Source organism: Dipodomys spectabilis, unplaced genomic scaffold (genome assembly GCF_019054845.1).
Source record: "Dipodomys spectabilis isolate Male_0828 unplaced genomic scaffold, ASM1905484v1 ptg000173l, whole genome shotgun sequence".
Lineage (NCBI taxonomy): Eukaryota > Metazoa > Chordata > Mammalia > Rodentia > Heteromyidae > Dipodomys > Dipodomys spectabilis.
In genome coordinates this window covers 760,680-783,644 of record NW_024870850.1, presented here as the reverse complement: position 1 = coordinate 783,644, position 22,965 = coordinate 760,680, and the positions used below count along the sequence as shown (strand labels likewise).

At 37.9% G+C, this 22,965-nt stretch overlaps 1 pseudogene; it reads left to right on the top strand.

Moving 5' to 3' along the window:
- Positions 1 to 1,932: 1,932 nt before the first annotated feature.
- On the top strand, positions 1,933 to 22,429 carry LOC122119848 (annotated as a pseudogene).
- The last annotated feature ends 536 nt before the right edge of the window (positions 22,430 to 22,965 follow it).

Sequence of the window (22,965 nt, the reverse complement as noted above, 5' to 3'; positions counted from 1 at the left end):
TCCTTCTTTCATGGGTTCTTATCTGCTTTTGGAATGAGTGTTATGTTGGCTTCATAGAATGAGTTTGGTAGTGATCTTTCTCTTTCTATTTCATTGAATAGTTTGAGGAGTATGAGACTGAGTTGCCCTTTGAAGACCATATAGACTTCTGCTGTGATTCCAGCTGGTCCTGGGCTTTTCTTGAAGAGGAGGTTCCTTATTGCCATTTCAATGGCTTTATTTCTTATGGATCCATTTGGTTGAGATAAATCTTCTTGGTTCATTTTGGGGATATCAATGATCTCCAGAGATGCTTCTTTTTCTCCCAGATTCCTGAATTGACAGTCATAAAGGTTTCTGAAGTATTCCCTAATACCATTATGAATCTTGCCTATTTCTGTTCTGATGATCTCATTTTCAAGTCTAATTTTATGAATTTTGGTGTTCTTTCTTTCATCAGATTTTCTAAGGGGCTATCAATTTTGTTACATTTTTCAAAGGACCAGCCTTCCGTGTTGTTCATCCTCTAATTTTTTTTACCTCTAATACCTTTATTTCTGATTTATTTTTTATTATCCACTTTTGTATATTAACTTTGGATTAGTCTTGTTCTTCTTGTTCTCAGACATTGAGTTGCATCACTAAAATGTTCATTTGTGTTTTCTCCAATTTGTTGATCTCAGAACTATAAATTTTCCTGTGTTCTGTCTTTAGTATGTCCCAGAGGAGCTGGGGTTTCTTTGTAGTCATTGTTCTTACATTGTGTAATGATTTGGATTTCCCTTCTAATCTCCTCAAGTACCCATTGCTCATTCAATACTATGTTGTTCTCTATAAGTTAGATTTTTCTCTGACAGCTTTTCGGGTTGAGCTCTAATTTTCATCCAGTGTCGTCTGATAGGATTAAAGGGGGTAAGGATAATTTTTTTTTAATTTGCACAGGTTTGCTTTGTGACCTAACATGTGGCCTATTATGAAGGATTGCCATGTGCTGCTGAGAAGAATATATATTCTAATGCTGTTGGGTAAGAGTCTGTAGATGTGTATTCAATCTACTTGGTCGATTTAGTTTATAGTTCGAAGGTTGCTTTGGTGAGTTTTGCCTAGTTAATATACCCAGAGATAAGAGTGATAAGCTGAAGTCTCCCATTATCAATATGTTTTGACTATGTGTATATTTAAATCAAGTAGTATGTGTTTGATGAAGTTGGGTGCTCCAGCCTTTGAAGATATTTCGAATTGTCATATCTTTTATATAGTTTGTTATTTGTTTAGTTAGTGTAGTACAATCAGTATAATATACACTAAATAATTGCCATATATAGTATATAGTATAAAATTGATATATATATCAAAATATAGTATAATTGTATAGTTCTCTTTATTAGTATGTAATGATCTTGTTTCTCTTTCTTTACTGATTTTAATTTGAAGTCTATTTTAGCATATTAGGATATTAGGATTGGTACTCTATCCTCTTTATTCCAAACTTTCAATTGGAGAATGCTCTGTCAGCAAGTTTTGTCTAGTGTAGGCAACAGATGGACAGATCTTGCTTTTGGATCCAAGTAGTCAGTCTATGTCTTTAATTGGAGAGTTAAGTCCATAAATATTGAGGGTTAGGACGAAGGGGTGTCTGGTAATTCCTGCTGTGCTATTTCCAGCTTTAGGGGTTGCGAGCTTTTCCTGTTCTTAAAAATAAGTAAGGATCTCTATTCAGTGTGCCAGAGATCAGGGCTATTCTGCATTGCAGTTTCTATGGGAATTGCCTAAGTTGGGACTCCTTTAGAGGAAGAGCCTTATTTCCAAATTGTAATTTGACTCTTCTTGATACTGGAGCTATATGCAGCTGCTACCAGCAGTGATGCTGTGTGGGAAATGTAATAGGGGAGGTAATAGTTTTTAGCCTTCTTTCCTGTGTAGAGGTGAGTTCTGGTGTTTCCAGGTGCCTCCATGGAGGTATGTGTTCCCTATGTGTGTTGGGGTCTGCTGGTGGAAGTTCTCATCAGAGTTTGGGAGTTGTATTTTGTTGGCACAGGTGCAGATCATGGAGTTGTTTTCCCAGTTGACTCCCTGGCTACATGTAGCATTGGTATCCCCTGGCAGGAGTTTGGGAGAGATTTTGGAGTTGTAGTTTCCTGGCAGAGAGGCAGAGCTAAGTCTCAGGGGACTCCCCTAGTAGTGAGTGACAAACAGTATGGGGAAAGAGTTTGGTTTCTTGCCCTCTTCAAATATGCTCCCTCCTCCTTAGGCAGGAGATTCAGTTAGGGCATTTTGGATAACCACAAGGAGCTGGTCCTCCAGGGAGGGTCCCAGTGGAGGATTTTGGAGCCTGTTCTGAGCTGGCAAGAGGAGTCTTGGTGAGGGGCCTCTGTGTCTGAATGTGGCAATCTCAATGTCCTCTTCATTCCCCCACCCCCATACACACACACTGGTCCTGTGATTTCTCTCTCCTCCACTGTGTTGTGGCAGCTGTAGCAGCCTCTCAGTAAGGGTCCTCAAAGCTGATTTCAGATCTGACCTGTGTTTCCTCTTTGTGTTCCTAAGGTTACTTCAGTGTGGTGTGATTTCTTCAGCATTACACTGGTCTTCTGTTATAAGTGTGGCATTTCAGGCATGTCCTTCTTAGTCTCCCAGGGCTGCCTGGGGAGGCAAGGAGCCTAGGCTGCAGCTGCTCAGCAGGAGTCTGCATGCTGTCTTGAAGTTTTCTGCTTTTGTGTTTCTGCCAGGAGATTTCTTCTTTATTAGAATTAGTCTCTGTAACCAAAGGACCCATCAGCTGCACTGGACATAGACCAAAATGAACTAAGCAACTCCATGGCAGTGATGGGAAGGAGGGAACAAGTGGGAAAGAGGCAACAGCTGATGCTATACAAAACAAAGAAATGTACATATCGCCCAATGTGGAAGAAATAACTGTATCAAAAAGATCTTAGAACTCATAAATGTTATAGACTGTAATGGACAATTTGCACCAGGAAAGTTAGAATGTGTTTGTGACTTTAACTTAGTATCACAATCCCATAATGCTGTGAAATTTGGGGAATTATGTAACCACTAAATCACAATAAAAATTTGAAGAAAAAAAAAGAATGAGTCTAAGGCTGGGAAGGAAGCTCAGTGGTAGAACGCTTGCCTTGCACGCTAGAGGCCCTGGGTTCGATTCCTCAGCACCACATAAGCAGGGGGGAAAAAAAGATGGAAGTGGCACTTTGGCTCAAGTGGTAGAGCACTAGCCTTGAGCTGAAGAGCTGAGGGACAGCACCTAGGCCCAGAGTTCAGGCCCCAGGACCGGAGCCAAAAAAAAAAAAAAAACATAGAATGAGTCTCTGTGTAAAGTTTGATTGGAGTGCAGCTCTTAAGGTAACATATGTGCTGGTACCCTAAGTGTCTGTTTCAGCAGAAACACATAGGGAGTTGACTTGTGATGATGCACCTTCTTCCTGAAATTGTCAGGTCTGTCTTTGAAGTGCAATCATTACGGTATTGACTTGAGATTTTCTGTTGTTGATATAAGCACGTACAGACATGAATTGGCCTGAGAACTGCCTTGTTGTGTGCCACATTTGACATTTTATGTATTCTTTTCCATTAAATCCAAAAAACAATTAAATTTCATTGCTTTTTCCTCAAAAACCTACTGAAGAGTATGCAATGAATTCTTCAGTTTCCAGGAGCAAGTATTTTCTGTGATTGGTGTTGCCGTTACACTCAACTTTTATTGAATTCACAGAATACAGGATATACAGCCTTGTATATTTTTATTTTTATTTTGGACTGAAAAACTTACGTTAATATTGCTGGTGGGAATGGTCTAGTGGAGATATAATCGCTTACCTGTGTTTCTCTGGGAATATCTTTATTCTTCCTTCATTTCTAAGGGTATCTTTGCTAGATAAAATAATTTTGGTGGATAATTATTTTTTAATCCTCTGTACTACAATGATCTCCTGCCATGTTCTCCTGACTTATATGGAATCTGCTGAAGAGTAAGCTCTTAGGAAAATGGGGGCACACCTATATGATATGGGTCCCATTTCTATTATACTTTTGAGAACCTTCCCTGTATATACATTTCAACTGTGAGTGTTTCATCATAAGACAGCTTGCTATAGATGTCATAGTCAAAAGTCTGATTATCCTTTCATGTTTAGGTCATTGAATTTTTCTCTACATTGAATTCTTCTCTACATTTGTTTTTTTTTTTTTTCAAAATACGGTTGTCAACTTTTACCAAACCTTTTCCATACATCTTCATTCTTGCTTTGTTTATTCATAAATATATGTATGTTAATTATGTTTTTCCTCAAGCTCACTATACTTTCCTGTTTAGAATACTTCACAAAAAATTATAGGCTTTCATTGTGATCATTTCATATATACCTACAGTATATGTTGACTAAGATAATCCTTTCATTAATATTTCAAATGTGCCTTCATTGTTTCCTCTTAAACAATGCCAGTTAATTTCACTAATGTCTTTAGGATACATACAAGTGAATGGAGGCACTTGAACATATGAACACACAAATACACACACAGACACAAACAAAAGACACACAGAAAAAAGGAAAAGTACTTTGAGCCTATTTATTTTGCTCTTTGGCCTCTTTTCAGTTTTTCACTCTAAGTGTACTGGGAAGACAGTAACGATCACTGCATTTTTACCATGGGGGCCTTGGAACTGGGATTTGAACGTAAAGATTGTTTACAATTCTCTCTTCAACGCTCATATTGTGGGTTCTTCTCTCCGTAATGAGTTCCTTGGAATTGGATGCATCTCTTTTGTTTTGTTACATAAATAAAAATAAAAATCCATCAGCAGGTATTAGAGCTCTTGTTCTGCTGGTTATTGCGGTAAGAGCTGTTCAATATGCTGGGTATATGAGCACAGCTTGCTACAGGATAGTTCACAAATAACACTTTGCTTCTGAAAGTTGCTCTTAAATTGAACATTGATTGATTAGCCCGACCTGCCATATAAACACATAATATCTGGGTGACGGAAATGAACCCAAAGACATATATCCATCTAATCTTCTATAAGGGAGATACAAAAAATAGAATGGAAGAAAGACAGCCTCTTCAGTACAAGGTGCTGGCAAAATTAATCACTTGTAGAAAACTAAAGCTAGATCCTTATCTATCACTCTACACCACAATCAACACCAAATGGATCAAAGACCTTGGAGTCAAAGCAGACTACCTGAAAACATTACAGGATGGAATAGGAGAAACCCTAGGTCTCCTTGGCACAGGCCAAAATTTTCTTAATAGAGTCCCAGAAAGACAAGAAATCAAAGAAAGGTCAGACAAATGGGTTTGCATGAAGCTGCAAAACTCCTGCATGACAAAGGACATAGCTAGCAAGATCAAAAGAAAGCCTACGGATTGGGAGCAGATCTTCACTAGTAATAAAATGGACAGAGGTCTCATATCTAAAATATACTTGGAACTCAAAAAAATAAATCCCCCAACAACAAATCCTCAAAGAAACAACCACCCAATAAACAAGTGGGCTAAAGATTTCAGAGAAACTTCTCCGAAGAGGAAATAAAAATGGCCAATAGACACAGGAAGAAATGCTCAACCTCTCTAGCCATAAAAGAAATGAAAGTCAAAACAAAGTTCATTTTTCGACATAGCGTCTTGCACATCTCATTGTTGCAATGGGTCCACTTGTATCCCTATTTAAACAATTTGTTTTTTCCCTTCCCCTCCACAAATTATACCAACATCAAATACAGTGAAAACAGGGGTTACACCGTGGGGAAGGGACATACAGAGCAACCAAGAAATCATCTTATAAATATGTTGGAAACAATCGCAAGAAAGAGAAAACATTTGAGTCCTTATCTTCAGGTTCATTTCGACTAACATCAACTTATCTGACCATTTCTGCTTGTCTCAGACATATACTAGTTACTGCAAATAAGAGAAATCATGAGACCTATGTTTCTTTGGGCGTGGCTTACTTCATTTAGTATAATTTTTTCCAACTCTCTCCATTTCCTAACAAATGGGGCAATGTCATTCTTTCTGATTGAGGCATAGAATTTCATTGTGTATATATACCACATTTTCTTGATCCATTCATCTACTGAGGGGCATCTGGGTTGGTTCCATATCTTAGCTATGGTAAATAATGCTGCAACAAACATAGTTGTGCTGGTAGCTTTAGTATGGTCTTGTTTGTTATCATTTGTATAAATGCCCAAAAGTGGGATTGCTGGGTCATAGGGGAACTCTATGTGGAGTCTTTTGAGGAACCTCCATACTAATTTCAAAGTGGTTGAAGAAGCTTACACTCCCACCAACAATGCAGTAGGGTTCCCTTCTGTCCACATCCCCTCTAGCATTACATACCACCACAACCTAGTTAGAATGGCTGTAATCAAAAATAATAACAACAGATGCTGGAGGGCATCTGAACAGAAGGGAACCTTACCACATTGTTGGTGGGAATGTAAACTTGTTCAACCACTTTGGAAAGTAGTATGGAGATTCCTCAAAAGATTCCACATAGAGCTCCCCTATGCTGCAGCAATCCCACTTTTTGACATTTACCCAAATGATCACAAACAAGACCATAATAAAGCCATCAGCACAACTATGTTTATTGGAGCATTGTTTACTATAGTGCAGATATAGAACCAACCCAGATTCCATTCAGTAGATGAATGGATCAAGAAAATGTGGTATATAAACACAATGGAATTCTATGCCTCCATCAGAAAGAATGACATTGCCCCATTTGTTAGGAAATGGAAAGACTTGAAAAAAAATATATTAATTAAAGTAAGCTAGGCCCAAAGAAATACAGGTCCAATGCTTTCCCTTATTTGCAATACCTAGTACATATCCTCTGAGACAAACAGAAAAGGTCATATAAGATGATGTTAAGCAAATTAACCACAAGGTAAGGACACAAAAGGTTTTTCATTTCTTGCTATTGCTTCTAACATATTTATAAGGTACCACGTGGTTTTTTGTTGCTTTCTATGTCCCTCTCCCATGGTATAACCCCTCTTTTCACTGTATTTGATGATCATATAATTTGTGGAAAGGAAGGGAAAAACAAATTGTTTAAAGAGGGATACAGGTTGACCCACTGCAACAATGAGATGTAGAAGATGCTTACCAAAAAATGAACTTTTCAATTTAGTCAGGGAGAGGGAGGGATTTGTGGAGATGGTAGGGAAGGGATGGTAAGGGGAAAACAAAGGAGAGGACAACAATGCTTGAAAAGGATTGTACTAAAATGTCATGTCAAAACCAGCTTTACAATGTCGGTGGGGGGGGGGATATGATTGGGTGGGAGGGAGGGGGGAGGCTGGGAAGGGAGGTGAAGGGTAAACAAAGGAGGAGGCTGCAATGCTTGGTAAGAAATGTATGCATTATCCTGCCCATGTAATTGTAACCCCTCTTTACAGTATGTTCTCAAATAAAATAAAATAAAATTTTTAAAAAAAAGCTTAAAAAAAAAATAAATTCTATTTGCACACAACATAAAAAAAAAGAAAAAAGAAAAGGATTGTACTCATTACCGTGCTCATGTAACTAACTTGTCCTCCGTAGAGTATTCTCACAATGAAAAACATTTAAAAAAATAAAGTGGGTGACAAAACCACAAGATTTATTTTCACACAGGTGTAGCTAGTTGCCCTAAGATAAAGGCAACAGAATATTTCCTGTCTCATAAAAATCTATTCCAACAGATTTTGGCTGTAGTGAAAGTTTGGTGGGGGGGAAACAAGCTCTCTCTCTCTACTTAACTGAGTTTCTGAATCATATTCATGACAAATGCCCTTCATGTCTTCCTCTAATTCTCTATACAAGCATAACACATTACATTCATATTCCATTCCAATTGGGGTAATAATTTAAACAATTCATTGGCAAAGAAGCAAGTATTTACTATACTAAAGTCATAAGTTTTTAATAATCCTCCTATATGTCTATGCCAATTATGCAGCTTTGTGTTCAAGAACTATCAGTTTGTGTTGGCTTTGGCTTTTGCTATTGAGGAGATCAACAAAAACCCTGATTTTTTAAGTAACTGGACTCTGGGATTTGACGTCTATGATGTTCAAGTCAGAGATTTCACAATGTATAAGAATCCCTTCATGTGGCTCTTTGGGAAGTACAAGATTCCAAACTATTCCTGTATGAGAGACAGAAGGTCTATAGCAGTACTTACAGGACCATTAGGATTCACATCTGACAAAATTGGAACATTGCTGGGACTCTACAGATTTCCACAGGTAAGAATGGTGGTGTGAAAAGTTATAACAATGTCTACTTTGATGTCATTTCAGGTGTTAGAAGAGAAGGATAGGAGAGACTGGATTTATAAACCTATCAAATTTTGTGGTATCAAAGGATAAGTATATAAAGATATATATAGATATATATATCCACTGTTTGGAAAAGGGTATGGAAAAGTTAGAAAAGACAAATAGATAATTTATTGTTGCAAGCCTATCAATAATCTCCTTTGAAAGAATGAGTAAATGTAAAATGAATTGGCACTGTGAATATATTAAGCAGAGTACTACTGGTCCACACCAGTAATTCTAGCAATTCAGGAAACTTGTACCTAGAATTAACCAGCAACAAGCTGGTATACCAACAAGTTGGCTCAAGTGGTAGGCAGACTTGAGAGAAAAATCCAACAAAGTGCATGAGGACATGAGTTTGTGCCCCTCTACTGGAATGTATGTGCACAATCATACACACACATAAACACACACACACAAACAAACACATACACAAGATATTATGTTGAATGAAGTAAGTTAGGCTCAGATTGAGATGGGGAATGTGTTCTCTAATATGGGAGAGCTAGATCTAAAATATAAACATGTATCACACACATAGCTTCGTGTGTGTGTGTGTGTGTGTGTGTGTGTGTGTGTGTGTGTGTAACCAACGTGACTAAAGAATGGTATATAAACAGGTGAAACAAGATGCTATGACTTTTGTTATCTACTGACAGTACAAAAATAAACACCATAAACCTGAAGCATAACTGAGAAGGGTAAGTGTTGAGGGAAAACATGAGAGGAATAGGGAATCGATGGGATGGAATACACAGAACACTCACTGTACATATGTGAAAATGGAACTATAGAGTGGGTGGGGTTGATATAGATGGGAGGAGTTTAAGGAAATAGTGACAAAGATCAAGAGACATTTTACAATTTATATGTTATACAACTCCTCAAAAACAATTAAAACATTTTTTCAAAAACTAAAATGAAATCTACCTTCCACCTACTTCAACTGCTTCTTCACATACATCACGACTCAAGTTTTGATGGATGGTAATGCTCTAATTCATAAAGCATCCAATTTCCTTTCCATTTAGCTTACCTTTGGGCCTTTTTCTCATGCCCTGAGTGACCATCACAAGTTTCCTGCTCTCTATCAGATGGCTCCAAAGGACACATCGATAGCCACTGCCATGGTCTCCTTACTGCTTCACTTCAGCTGGAACTGGGTGGGACTATTGAACTTGGAGGATGAGAATGGATTGTGGTCTCTAGCTGAATTGAAAGAAGAGATGGCCAAGAACAGAGTTTGTATAGCCTCTGAGCTAGTGATCTCAAGCCAATCAATATCACATATACTCCAAGCCATGGCAGTTTATAATGATATAAATAAATCTTCAACAAATGTATACATCATACATGGTGATAATGGTTCACTAATACCTGTAATTGTGTGCATTGAGCAACTTTTAATAAAAGGCAAAGTTTGTATCATGAACTCACAGTGGGATTTCACCATGAAAAGGAAATATTTCATGCTAGGCTCATTGCATGTACCTCTCATTTTTTTACACCATCATGAACATGTTTCTGGATTCACAGATTTTGTCAAGGCAGTTAATCCTTCCAAATACCCAGAAGACATTTTCCTTGCTAGGATATGGTTTCTGTCTTTTAATTGCTCAAATCCTCAGTTTGACTGTGTGACATGGGACAACTGTCCCCATGATGCCTCTTTGGATTGGTTGCCTGGGCGTGTTTTAGACATGACTATGTCTGGACACAGTTACAATATATACAACGCTGTGTATGCTGTGGCCCAGGCTCTCCATGAGATGCTTCTTCATCAGACAGAAGTTCAAATAATGGGAAATAGAAAAGGGATACTGCCTTCCCCTGCACAGGTAATTCCATCTATGTGGATGGCACATACTATGAGGAGTGGCACTACCTAGAAGGTGTGTTATTCTCTGAAATTGAATGTTTCAGGTATTTTTTCAAGTCTCAAACTTTTCAGCCCAGTCTGGTTTAAATTGTCATACTCATATCTCAGCCTCCTGAGTAACTGGGATTACAGGTGTGAATAACCAGTAATCAGCTTATAAATTCATTTACTTGTAAATAACCACAACTTGCCCATAGCTAATCTTTTGAAAACTAAATTAGGATTTTCCCTATACATTTCTTCAGGAATACCAAAGGATGACATGCTGAACAGAATTTTCCATAATTTTTAAATATGGGATCTAGTTTCCCTCAAATTTGGTAATAAAAATTGAACATTCTCAAACTATAGACATTAATAAAAATAGTTTCTGATCAACTCTAGCTATGCAACTGAGAATTGTCTCATTCCTGGCTATATAGTATAGGTTTCTCTTGAACAAAAGCTTGTACTCTTTTCTGAGTGACAAGAATTCAGAAAATTATTTTTATTCCTCCTTACATTGTTTAGACAGATACTTCAATCATTCTCAGTGCTATTCTTGAATTCAGAATTGCCTTTAGGTAATGAGTAGCATTTCTTAATTCACATTTTGTGTTTTACCTTTGGGATTTACTTCACCATAATATGATGTCTCTCTTCAGTTGCTCCATTTTCTGAAGAACATCCAATTTCACAATTCTGTTGGACATCAAGTGATTTTGGATGAGAAAAGGAAATTGGAGCCAGACTATGACATTCTGAACATTTGGAATTTTCCAGAAGGTCTTGAACTTGAGGTGAGAGTAGGAAAGTTTTCTCCCAATGCTCTACGCGGTAATCAACTGTCTTTATCTGAAGATATGGTAGAGTGGGGCACTGGAAATACAGAGGTGAGTTGGGTCTAGTCTTAATAATTTTATCAACACACAAATAAACAAAAGTCACCCTTTACATTTACACTTGACTGAGTGTCAAAAACTTTCTCCCATAAACCTACCTACTCAGATAGTTGAGATCTGAATATCATGATTTAAAAGTCAGCTCAAACAAGAAGGTTTGTGAGACTGTTATCTCCAATTAACCAACAAAAATCTGGAATTTGAGCTGTGACTGAATAATGCAATAATAACTTTCAGCAAAAAATTCTCAAGGCCAGTGCCTAGACATTGGGTTCAAGCCCAGGATGGGAACTAAAAATTTTACATGTGTTCGTAATTTTTGATTCAGAATATTGTCAGGTTATAGTATCCTATTTCCTACACTGGGATAAAGGACCTGACACATACATTTATGTGCTCAGAAGCTTTATTGGTTTCCATTATGTAGAGGTTTCATTCAATGGTTAGTTGATCTGCCTTTTAGGCATCTTTGGTGAAAGGACTGACTGAATATGCCATTATGAAGATTCATTCTTCATGACCACTGGAAACCTAAGAGGAAAATATGATGGGCCTATAAAAGGGAGGTCATCCACCAGGTTTTTCCCCTTGTCGCAGATAAGTAGGAGACAACATATAATGACATGAGTTTAAGAAAATTCTGTAGGGTTATAAACGAGGACTCATTTCCTCACCACATGGTTCACCCTTTCAAAGATCCCATACTGTACTTTAGTTCAACAGGCTAGCACAAAAGTCTTTAGAAATCATGGGATATGGAGTCTATAACACAATTCAATTTATCAACTGCACTTAGCTACATAGCAACATTATGCTGAATAACCAATTCTTTCCAACAATGGGTTTTTGGAGTTTTAGCTATGAAAGTTTGAAAAGTTATGGACAGATACCTGATTTTCCTCAGACTCCTCGCTCTGTCTGCAGTGAGCCTTGTGGTCCTGGATTTAGGAAATCTCCTCAGGAAGGAAAGGCTGCCTGTTGCTTTAATTGTACCCCTTGCCCACAGAATGAGATTGCTAATATGACAGGTAAGTCTGAGACTCTCCTCAGTTTTCCTCAACCAAACAAGTCAATGCAAAACTTGTACATTGTGATTACAGACCCCTTTTTCCTTTTCTCTGTTAATAATTTAATTTTGAGGGGCTGGAAAGGTGGTTGGGTGGTAGAGTGCTTGATTTGCATGCATGAGGCCCTGGGTTTGATTCCTCACCACCACATGAGCAGAAAAAAAGCCAGAGGTGCTGCTGTGGCTCAAGTGATAGAGCACTATCCTTGAGCTGAAGAGCTGAGAGACAGTGCCCAAGCCCAGAGTTCAGACCACACAACAGGCCACAAATAATAATAATAATAATAATAATGATAATAATAATTTGACAAGTGGTGGTACTGTTAGGTGAAATGTGATAGGTCATGAGCTTGAATTGCATATTTCAGTAATATTTTCTACTCTATTGCAGCAGGCAAACTTAGCTCCAGAAATCCCACTTATCACTCAGAGTTAAGACAAGTATAAACCCTAAGATGAAAGTAAACATGTCTTATTGGACAGTGCTCACCTTTTTACTCAAACAGGAAATATAGATCTTGCACATCTTTGTTTCTCTCTGCCCAGCAATGTTCATGGCACAGAGAAAGTACTCAGAAAGGTGGATTGACTTTAAAAAGTGAGCATGACTATAAAGGGCCCAAGAAGGGTCCTTCACAGATGAGTTGGAGAGAAAAATAGGATGAGATGAATTCAAGAAGGTGCAACTGGGATAAAATTAATGTTTTACAAAGACATGTAATTAAGTGTAACCCATAGTATTTATTGTGGATTGCACAAACAGTTAATAAATGTTAAGTAAAATATTGTTAGGACATGAGAAATGACCCAAAGTGCACATTATAAATACATATTATAATGACTGAAAGAAAAAGGAGTTGAATGAAAAAGTCTGAAAAAACAAGTAGATGGAAATGGGAGGAGGTTATGATTTAGAAAAGACATAAATGTGCATTAATATTTACTAATGATATGTTATCATTACATCTAAGGGAATAATTTCCTAATTTCTTTGAAGTAAAAGAAGTTCAAAATAAGAACTAATGATAGCTTACACTCTTTATCAGAGATGGAGCACTGTGTGAAATGTGCAGATCATCAGTATGCCAACACACAGAGAAATCAGTGCCTCCTGAGAGATGAAAGTTTCCTGGCTTTTGGAGATCTTTGGGCATGGCTCTGGCTTGTATGGCTCTTTGCTTCTCCATGCTAACTGCTGCTGTTTTGATAATATTTGTGAAACACCAAGATACTGCCATTGTCAAGGCCAATAACCGGACTCTCAGCCCCATCTTGCTCATCTCCCTCATCTTCTGTTTCCTCTGTTCCTTGCTCTTCATTGGCCGTCCCAACACAGTCACCTGCATCCTGCAGCAGATCACATTTGGACTTGTCTTCACTGTGGCTGTTTCCACAGTGTGGGCCAAAACAGTGATTGTGGTCCTGGCCTTCAAGTCCATTTCTCCAGGGAGAAGGATGAGGGGGTTGCTGGTATCAGGGGCTCCTAACCTCATCATCCCCATCTGTACCCTCATCCAGGTGACTCTCTGTGGACTCTGGCTCGGAACCTCTCCTCCCTTTGTGGATACAGATGCACACTCTGAACATGGCCACATCATCATCCTGTGCAACAAGGGCTCCCTTACCAGCTTCTACTGTGCCCTGGGATACCTGGGCTCCCTGGCCCTGGCCAGCTTTACTGTGGCTTTTCTGGCCAGGAACCTGCCTGACACCTTCAACGAAGCTAAATTCCTGACCTTCAGCATGCTGGTGTTCTGCAGTGTGTGGCTCACCTTCCTCCCTGTCTATCACAGTGCCAAGGGGAAGGTGATGGTGGCTGTGGAGATTTTCTCCATCTTGGCCTCTGGTGCAGGGCTCCTAGGCTGCATTTTTGTCCCCAAATGTTACAATATATTGTTAATGCCCAATAGAAATTCTCTGCATGGTTTTAGGGAAAAACGTCAACATAGTAGGAAAAATTAGCTTTCTTATGAAGAATCTCCTATGTTTGATTACGATACAGAAGGTGTGATCTAAATCCAGAATCATTTTCCATTGTTTTATTACATTGTAATGTGGATTTTAACTTCAATGAATAAGGGTCTTTTGCTCATTTGTCTTTTTTTCATTTTCTATTGCACAGAGGGGTTACAGTTGCATGAATAGGGTAATGAACACATTTCATAGCAAGTGTTGTTACCTCCTCCTTTATTTTCCCCCTACCAAAACTTCCAGCCCTGCTTCCACAACTCGTCCCGCCACCCCCTCCCTGACATTGTAACATTCATTTTCAATATAGGGTCCTGTACATCTTGTCCTCACAATGGGTCAGCCTGCATCCCCATTTAAGCATGCTGCAATATCTCTTCCACTCCCCAAATTACAAAAATGTATATACAAGGTGCAGAATACCAGCAACAAATCCAGTGAAAACACGGGTAATACCATAGGGGGAAAACATACAACAAATAGAAAGAAAAGGATCACATAGTGCATTGTAACTACATTAAACACACTAGCACGTACGAAAAAAAAAACCTCTCTGTCCCTGTCTTGGGGTATATTTTGCTTAACATTATCTCATGTGGTTGTATGTACATACCCTTTGACTTTCTCTGCTTGTCCTAGACATGTACTAGTCATTGTAAACAAGGGAAACCAGGTGACCTATGTTTCTTTGGGCTTGGCTTCCTTCACTTAATATAATTTTTTCCAAGTTTTTCCATTTCCCAACAAAAGAGGCAATATCATTCTTTCTGATGGAGGCATAGAATTCATATTTTTTTCTTGATCCATTCATCTACTGTGCCCATATGGATTGGGTCCATATCTTAGCTATGCTGCGATAAATATGCTTGTGCTGGTAGTTTTGGTATGACTTTCTTTACGATTTTTTTGGTAAATGCCCAAAAGTGGGAATGCTAGATCATGTGGAATCTTTTGAAGAACCTCCTTACTGCTTTCCAAAGTCATTCAATAAGTTTACCCTCCCACCAACAATGCAGTAGGGTTCCCTTTTGGCCACATCCCCTCTAGCATTTGTTGTTACAGGATTTCTTGACTATAGCCATTCTAGCTGGGGAATCTCAAGGTTATCTTGATTTGCATTTCTATTATGGCTAAAGAGGTCAAGCATTTCTTCATTTGTCTATTGGTCATTCTCATTTCCTCCTCATAGAAGTCTCTCTTTACTCTTTAGCCCATTTGTTAATCATGCAGTTGTTTCTTTGAGGATTTGTTGTTGGGAAATTGAGTTTTTGGAATTCTAAGTATATTTTAGATATGAGACGCTTGTCTGTTTTATGGCTACTAAAGATCTTCTCCAAGTCTGTGGGCTTTCTGTTTATCTTGCTAGCTATGTCCTTTGTCATGCAAAAGCTCTGCAGTTTCATGCATTCTCATTGGTCCAAACTTTCTTTGATTTGTTCTACTTCTGGGTCTCTATTAAAAAAATTTAGGCCTGTGCCAAGGACCCCTATTCCGTCCTGTAATATTTTCATGCAGTCTGATTTTATTTGGAGGTCTTTCATCCATTTGGATTTGATTCTTGGTAAGATGATACATATGGATCCAGTTTTAGTTTTCTAAAAGTGTTTAACCAATTTTACCAGCACCATTTACTGAAAAGACAGTCTTTCTTCTATTCTATTTCTTTAGCTCTCTTGTCAAAGATTAGGTGGCTATAGGTCTGTGGGTGCATTTCTGGGTCTTCAGTCCTATGCCATTTTCCCTCAGGTCTGTTCTTGTGTCAGTACCAAACTGTTTTGATTACTAGGGCTTTGTAGTAAAGTTTGAAATTTGGAATTGATATTCCTCCAGCACTATTCTTTTTAGTAAAGATTGTTTTTGCTATCCGTGGTTTTATTGTTCCATATGAATTTGTGGATTGCTTCTTCTATTTCATTACATAATGAGGTTGGAGTACTGATAGGTATCACATTGAATTTGTAGATAGCCATTGGCAGTATTGCCATTTCTCAATGTTAATCTTCCCAATCTGGGAGCATAAGGGAGAGGGGTGTTTCCACATGCTTAGTTCTGTTTTAATTTCCTTTGTCAGATTTTTAAAGTTTTCATCATACAGGTCCTTCATCTATTTTGTTAAGTTAACTGCTAAGTATTTTATTTTTTGTGGGGCTATTACAAAAGGGGTTGCTTTCTAATTTCAGCCGCACTCTTCTCATTATTGGCATACAGGAAAGCCATTGAGTTTTGAGGGTTAATTTTTTTTTTAATTTAATTTAATTTTATTTGTGAACATACTGTACAGAGGAGTTACCGTTACATGGGCAGGATAATGTGTACATTTCTTACCAAGCATTGCAGCCTCCTCCTTTGTTTACCCTTCACATCCCTTCCCAGCCTCCCCCCTCCCCCCCTAATCCCAATCCTTCTCCTTCCTCCTCCCCCCAGCCCCCCCCCCCCCCCCCCCCCCCGCACCAACGTTGTAAAGTTCGTTTTGGACATGACAACTTGTACTTCTCATTGTTGCAACAGGTCCACCTGTATCCTTAAACAACTGGTTTTTCCCCATCTCCTCCACAAGTTATACTGACATCAAATATAGTGAAAGCAAGAGTTATACTGTGGGGGAGGGACATACAAAGCAACAAAGAGATAATCTTATAAATGTGTTAGAAACACATGCATGAAAGAAAAAAACCTTAAAATACACATCTAAGGGTTCATTTTCCTGACATCACATTATCTGACCTTTTCCGCTTGACTCATACATATACTAGATATTACAAATAAGGGAAACCATGGGACCTACGTTTCTTTGGGCCTGGCTTACTTCACTTAATATAATTTTTTCCAAGTTTTTCCATTTCCTAACAAATGGGGCAATGTCATTCTTTCTGATGGAGGCACAGAATTCCATTGTGTATATATACCACATTTTCTTGATCCATTCATCTACTGAGGGGCATCTGGGTTGGTTCCATATCTTAGCTATGGTAAATAATGCTGCAATAAACATAGTTGTGCTGGTAGCTTTAGTGTGGTCTTGTTTGTAAACATTTGGGTAAATGCCCAAAAGTGGGATTGCTGGGTCATAGGGGAGCTTTATGTGGAGTCTTTTGAGGAACCTCCATACTGCTTTCCAAAGTGGTTGAACAAGTTTACATTCCCACCAACAATGAAGTAAGGTTCCTTTCTGTCCACATCCCCTCCAGCATCTGTTGTTGTTAGAGTTCTTGATTTTTGCCATTCTAACTGGAGTGAGGTGATATCTCAATGTTGTTTTGATTTGCATTTCTTTTATGGCTAGGGATGTTGAACATTTCTTCATGTGTCTATTGGCCATCCTTATTTCTTCTTTAGAGAAGTTTCTCTTTAAGTCTTTCGCCCACTTATTTATTGGGCAGTTGTTTCTTTGAGGATTTGTTGTTGGGGGGTTTAATTTTTTGAGTTCCAAGTATATTTTAGATATGAGACCCTTGTCCGTTGTATGGCTAGTAAAGATCTTCTCCCAATCCGTGGGCTTTCTATTGATCTTGCTAGCTATGTCATTTGCCCTGCAGAAGCTCTGCAACTTTATGCAATCTTGAGGGTTAATTTTATCCTGTGCAACTTTGCCAAAGTTTCTGATCAGCTCAAGTAACTTGGGAGTGGAGTCCATGGTGTTCTTTAAATACAAGATAGTGTCATCTGAAAGAGGGAGAGTTTTACTTCATCTTTCCCTATGTGGATTCCCTTTATGTCTGCATCTTGTCTTATTGCTGTAGCTAGGCATTCTAATACTAGGTTGAAGAGGAGCTGGGAGAGTGGACACCGTCGTCTCATTCCTGAATTTAGATGAAATGGCTTTAACTTTTCATCATTAAGTGTAATTCTGGCTGTAGGTTTGTCATATACAGCCTTTATTGTATTGAGGAATGTTCCATGGATTCTTAGATTTTCTAAAACCTTCATCATAAAGGCGTGTTGGATCTTGTGAAATGCTTTTCCTACATCTATTGAGATAACTCTGTGGTTCTTATCCTTGCTCTTGTTGGTGTGATGAATTATCCTATTTGTTTTGCGTATATCCAACCAGCTTTGCATCCCTGAAATGAATCCTGTTGGATCATGGTGTACAATTCTTTTGATGAGTTGTTGAAGTCGATTGGCCAACATTTTCTTTGAAAGATATTGAACAAAAATGTGTCTATGGTTCACGTTCTTTAATGAGTCCCTCCCTCGTTTTGGTATGAGGGTTATGCTGGTTTTATACAAAGAATGTGGTAGTGATTTTTGCTTTCCTTTTATTAAAGAGAAGGAGGAGTATTGTTGTAAATTCTGCTTTAAACACCTTGTAGAATTCAGTTGTACATCCATTAGTTCCTGGACTTTTGTTGGCTGGGAGCTCTTCTATTTCTGCTTCGATTTTGATGCTTGATACAGGTCTGTTGTTTTAAATCATCTTAGTTTAGGGCATGTCAATATTTGCTACAAATTTATCCATATCTTTCAGATTCTCAAATTTATTAGCATTAATGTTTGAGAGTATCCCCTTATTATATCCTCAATCTTGGTTGTTTCTGTAATGTTGTTTCCACTGTCATCTCTGAGTTTCGTCATTTGGGTGTGTTCTCTTCTTTTTCTGGTAAGATTTGTTAAGGGTCTGTCAATTTTATTCATTTTACAAAGAACGAACTCTTTGTCTTTTTCATTTTTTCTCTTGGTTTTGGTACTCTAATTGATTTACTTTGGATTTAATTTTAATTATTGGTGTCCATCTAGTGGATTGGGGTATAATTTATTTTTTTTTTTCTTTTTTGGTGGCCAGTCGTGAGGCCTGGATACTGTCCCTCAGCTCTTCAGCTCAAGGATAGCGCTCTACCACTTGAGCCACAGTGCCACTTCTGGCTTTTTTCTTTTTGCTTATGTGGTGCTGAGGAGTCGAACCCAGGGCTTCATGCATGCAAGGCAAGCGCTCTACCACTGAGCCACCTTCCCAGTCCTTGTTGTTCTTTTTCAAGGAGCTTTAGGTGCTTCATTAAATTGTTGGTTTCAGGTCTTTCCAATTTGTTGATATAGGAACTCAGAGCTATAACCCTGCCTCTGAGTACTGCCTTTGCTGGGACCCAGAGGAGCTGGAAATTTGTGTGATCATTTTGTTGAATATCATTAGCATATGAATTTCCTTTCTAATCTTTTCCATGCCCCACTTGAGATTCAACAATGGATTGTTAAGCTTCCATGTGTTATAAGATTTCCTTTGGGGGCTTCTGGTGTTGAATTCTAATTTAATTCCCTTGTGGTTTGGGAGACTGCAGGGTATAATGAAGGAATTTTTATGAGGGCCAGCTGTTTAACAAATGAGCATGTAAGTATACTATATTTCCAACTTCTTCCCTATGGTAATCCAGATATGATCAAAATACTTTGTCAGTTTCTAGAGTTTTGTCTAGCTTTCTTACTTTACAATTTCATTATTACATTTGATTTTATATCACTGTGTAAAATACTGAATCCTCATTGTGTTATATGAAGTGGATGGGAAAATATTTGATTTTAGTGTTTGGCATAGTTTTGTGTAATTCCTGCTAACTTTGTCATAGTAGAGATTTCAGTAAATTCACACAACCCTCTTTTCTCTTAAATGAAGGAATGAAGAGAATGCATACATGGATGGTTTGATGTGTTGAAGCAAGTTTTTATAGAAGCCATGCATGGAGAAAGCCAATGGCACATAAAAGAGAAGTTCGAATAAAAATAGGACAGAAAAAGGAAGAATCGAATGAGGAAAACATATCTACATGAAATTAGATTTCTTTTGTGCCCCAAGAAAACTTTATTCATAAAAAGCAGGCTGGATTTGACCCGTGAGATATGATTTGCCTCTCTTGGTTTTGTGGGGGACAGGGTGTAATTAGGGGTCAAATGCTATATGAAATTTTTATCTGATTTTCTGTACCTTTCAAAAGCTTTAGATATATTCTATGAAAACATGAGGGATTTTACATGCATGAATAAAATAAAATGCTGCAGGCCATTAGGATAATTTAAAATAGCAGAGGAACAAAACTTAATGGATAAAGCCATATGAGATCCAAAGAATTTGTGGGTCCAAATAAAATTATTGCAATGAAATCCATTTTTACCCTATATCCTAGAAACTTTTAAGTAATACAAAAATTACATTTAAAAGTCAATCTATTTGGAATTGGAAAAACAAGCTCTCTTTTATCTGTTTGAAACAAACTTTATTTTTAACACATTAAATAAAAGTAACTTAACTCAAAATCACAATTGATTTCATATATACCTTCAAATATTGGCTATAAAATATACCTAGCATTCAAAACCTAAGAAAAGACCTCTATGCTAAAATCAATGCTTTGAAGCAAGAGGGACTCATCAAAGAAAGAGAATTATATACCTATTTCGTTGATGAACAGCTAAGGCTTCTCAATAAAATTTGGGCCAACTGAAATTAACAACTAATCAAAAGAATCATACTCGATGATCAAACAGGACTTATTAAAAGAATACAAAGCTGGTTCAATATATGCAAGGCAATTAATGTAATTCAACACAACAACAGAAACAAGGACAAAAACTACATGAAGACCTCAATAGATAACAAAAACAGCATTAGATAAGACCCACTAGCCCTTTATGGTAAAAGGTAGGGAGAAGCTAGGAAACCATGGAACTTTCCTCAGTATAATAAAGCTTGTATAGGACACAAACAGACAGAATGATAATTTACAGTGAAAAGTTAAAACTATTTCCACCAAAATCAAGAATGAGACAGGGAACACGACTTTCTCCACTCCTCTTTAATATAATATTGAAATTCCTACCTAACTCTAGGGAAGGGAAGAGACAAACATAAAGGGGATCCAAATATGAAAAGAAGTGAAAATCTCCCTCTTCCCAGATGGCATGATCCTGTATTTAAAGAAAACCACAGACTCCTGTGCCAAGTTACTTGAGCTCATCTGAAACTATGACAAGGAAGAAGGGTCTGATATTAACCAACAAAAATCAGCAGCTTTTCTTCTTTTTTAATATCTTTATTATCACGTGATGAACAGGGGATTTACAAATACATAAGTAAGGTAATAATTACATTTCTTTTTAAACACTGTCACCCCTCCCTCATTTTCTCCTGATTACCCCTCCATATTAACTTCCCCCCAAGTTGTATACTTCATTTTACAACATAGTGTCAAGTGAGTACCACTGTGGTATTTGATCATCCTTTCTCCTTATTTTTCTATGATTTGCTTTCCTTTCCACAGATCACATAAACTCGTATGCAAGACAAAGAGAACAGAAAACTAAAACAAACAAAACAAAAGAAATGACTATACACAGGGCATTTCAAGAACAACTTGTTTTCAATTCCTGGAGTTTATGCTGATATACTTCATTACATATGTTCCTATGCACTTAGCAATTGGGCTATTGAGATTCCCTCTTAAGAATATCATAGACATATTCTAGTTAGTACAAACTAGGGAAGCCATGCAACCTTCAGTAGCTTTTATGAATGCCAACAATGAGAATAGCAAAGCTGAAATCAGGAAAGCATCTACTTTTGCAGTAGCCTCAAAAAAAATTAGCAATTAACTTAACCAAGGATGTGAAGAACTTCTATGGAGAAAACTTTACAAACATCAACAAAAGGAAATCTAAGAAAATTTTAAAAAGTGGAAAAACTGGGCTAGGAAGGTAGCTAAGGGGTAGAGTGCTTGCCTTTTATGTATGAGGCCATGGGTTCAATTTCTCTGCACTGCATAAACAGAAAAGGCCAGAAGTGGTCCTGTGGTTCAAGGGGTAGAACACTAATCTTACGCTGAAGAGCTGAGGGACACTGCCCAATCCCAGAGTGCAGACTCAACAGCCAGCAAAAAAAAAAATGGAAAAGCCTCCCATGTTCCTGGATTGGGAAGATTCATACCATGAAATGACAATACTGCTCAAAGCTCTCTACAAACTCAATGCAATGCCCATCAAAATCCCAACAACATTCCTCATTGAAATACAAAACACAATCCCAAAATCCCTGTGGAATAATAGAAGACTCCAAATAGCAAAAACAATCCTTACCAGAAAGAACAGTGCTGGAACAATGTCAATACAAAACTTCAAACTCTATTATGAAACTGCATTTATAAAAATACATTCGCACTGGCACATGAACACACCTCAGGATTAATGAGTAGAATTAAGGTCCAAGAAATAAATACAAAGAACGTCGGCCACCTAAACTGTGATAAGGGAACAAACAACACGGGATTGAAGAAAGCATATTCAACAAATGGTGCTGGAAGAACTCACTATACAAGACCCAGAAACACAACAAATCAAAGAAAGGTTTGAAAAATGGGATTGCATGAAGCTGCAGAATTTCTGCATGACAAAGAACATAGCTAGCAAGATCAATAGAAAGCCCACAGATTGGGAGAAAATCTTCACTACCATACAACGGACAAGGGTCTCATGTCTCAAATATACCTGGATCTCAAAAAATTAAATCCCCCAGCAACAAATCTTCAAAGAAACAACTGCCCAATAAATAACTGGGCCAAGGACTTAAACAGAAACTTCTCTGAAGAAGAAAGAAGGATGGCCAATAGACACATGAAGAAATGCTCAACCTCCTGAGCCATAAAAGAAATGCAAATCAAAACAACATTGAGATACCACCTCACCCCAGTTAGAATGGCTATAAGCAAGAACTCTAATAACAACAGATGCTGGAGGGGATGTGGACAGAAGGGAACCTTACTGCATTGTTGGTGGGAGTGTAAACTTGTTCAACCAATTTAGAAAGCTGTATGGAGGTTCCTCAAAAGACTCCACATAGACTCCCCTATGACCCAGCAATCCTACTTTTGGGCT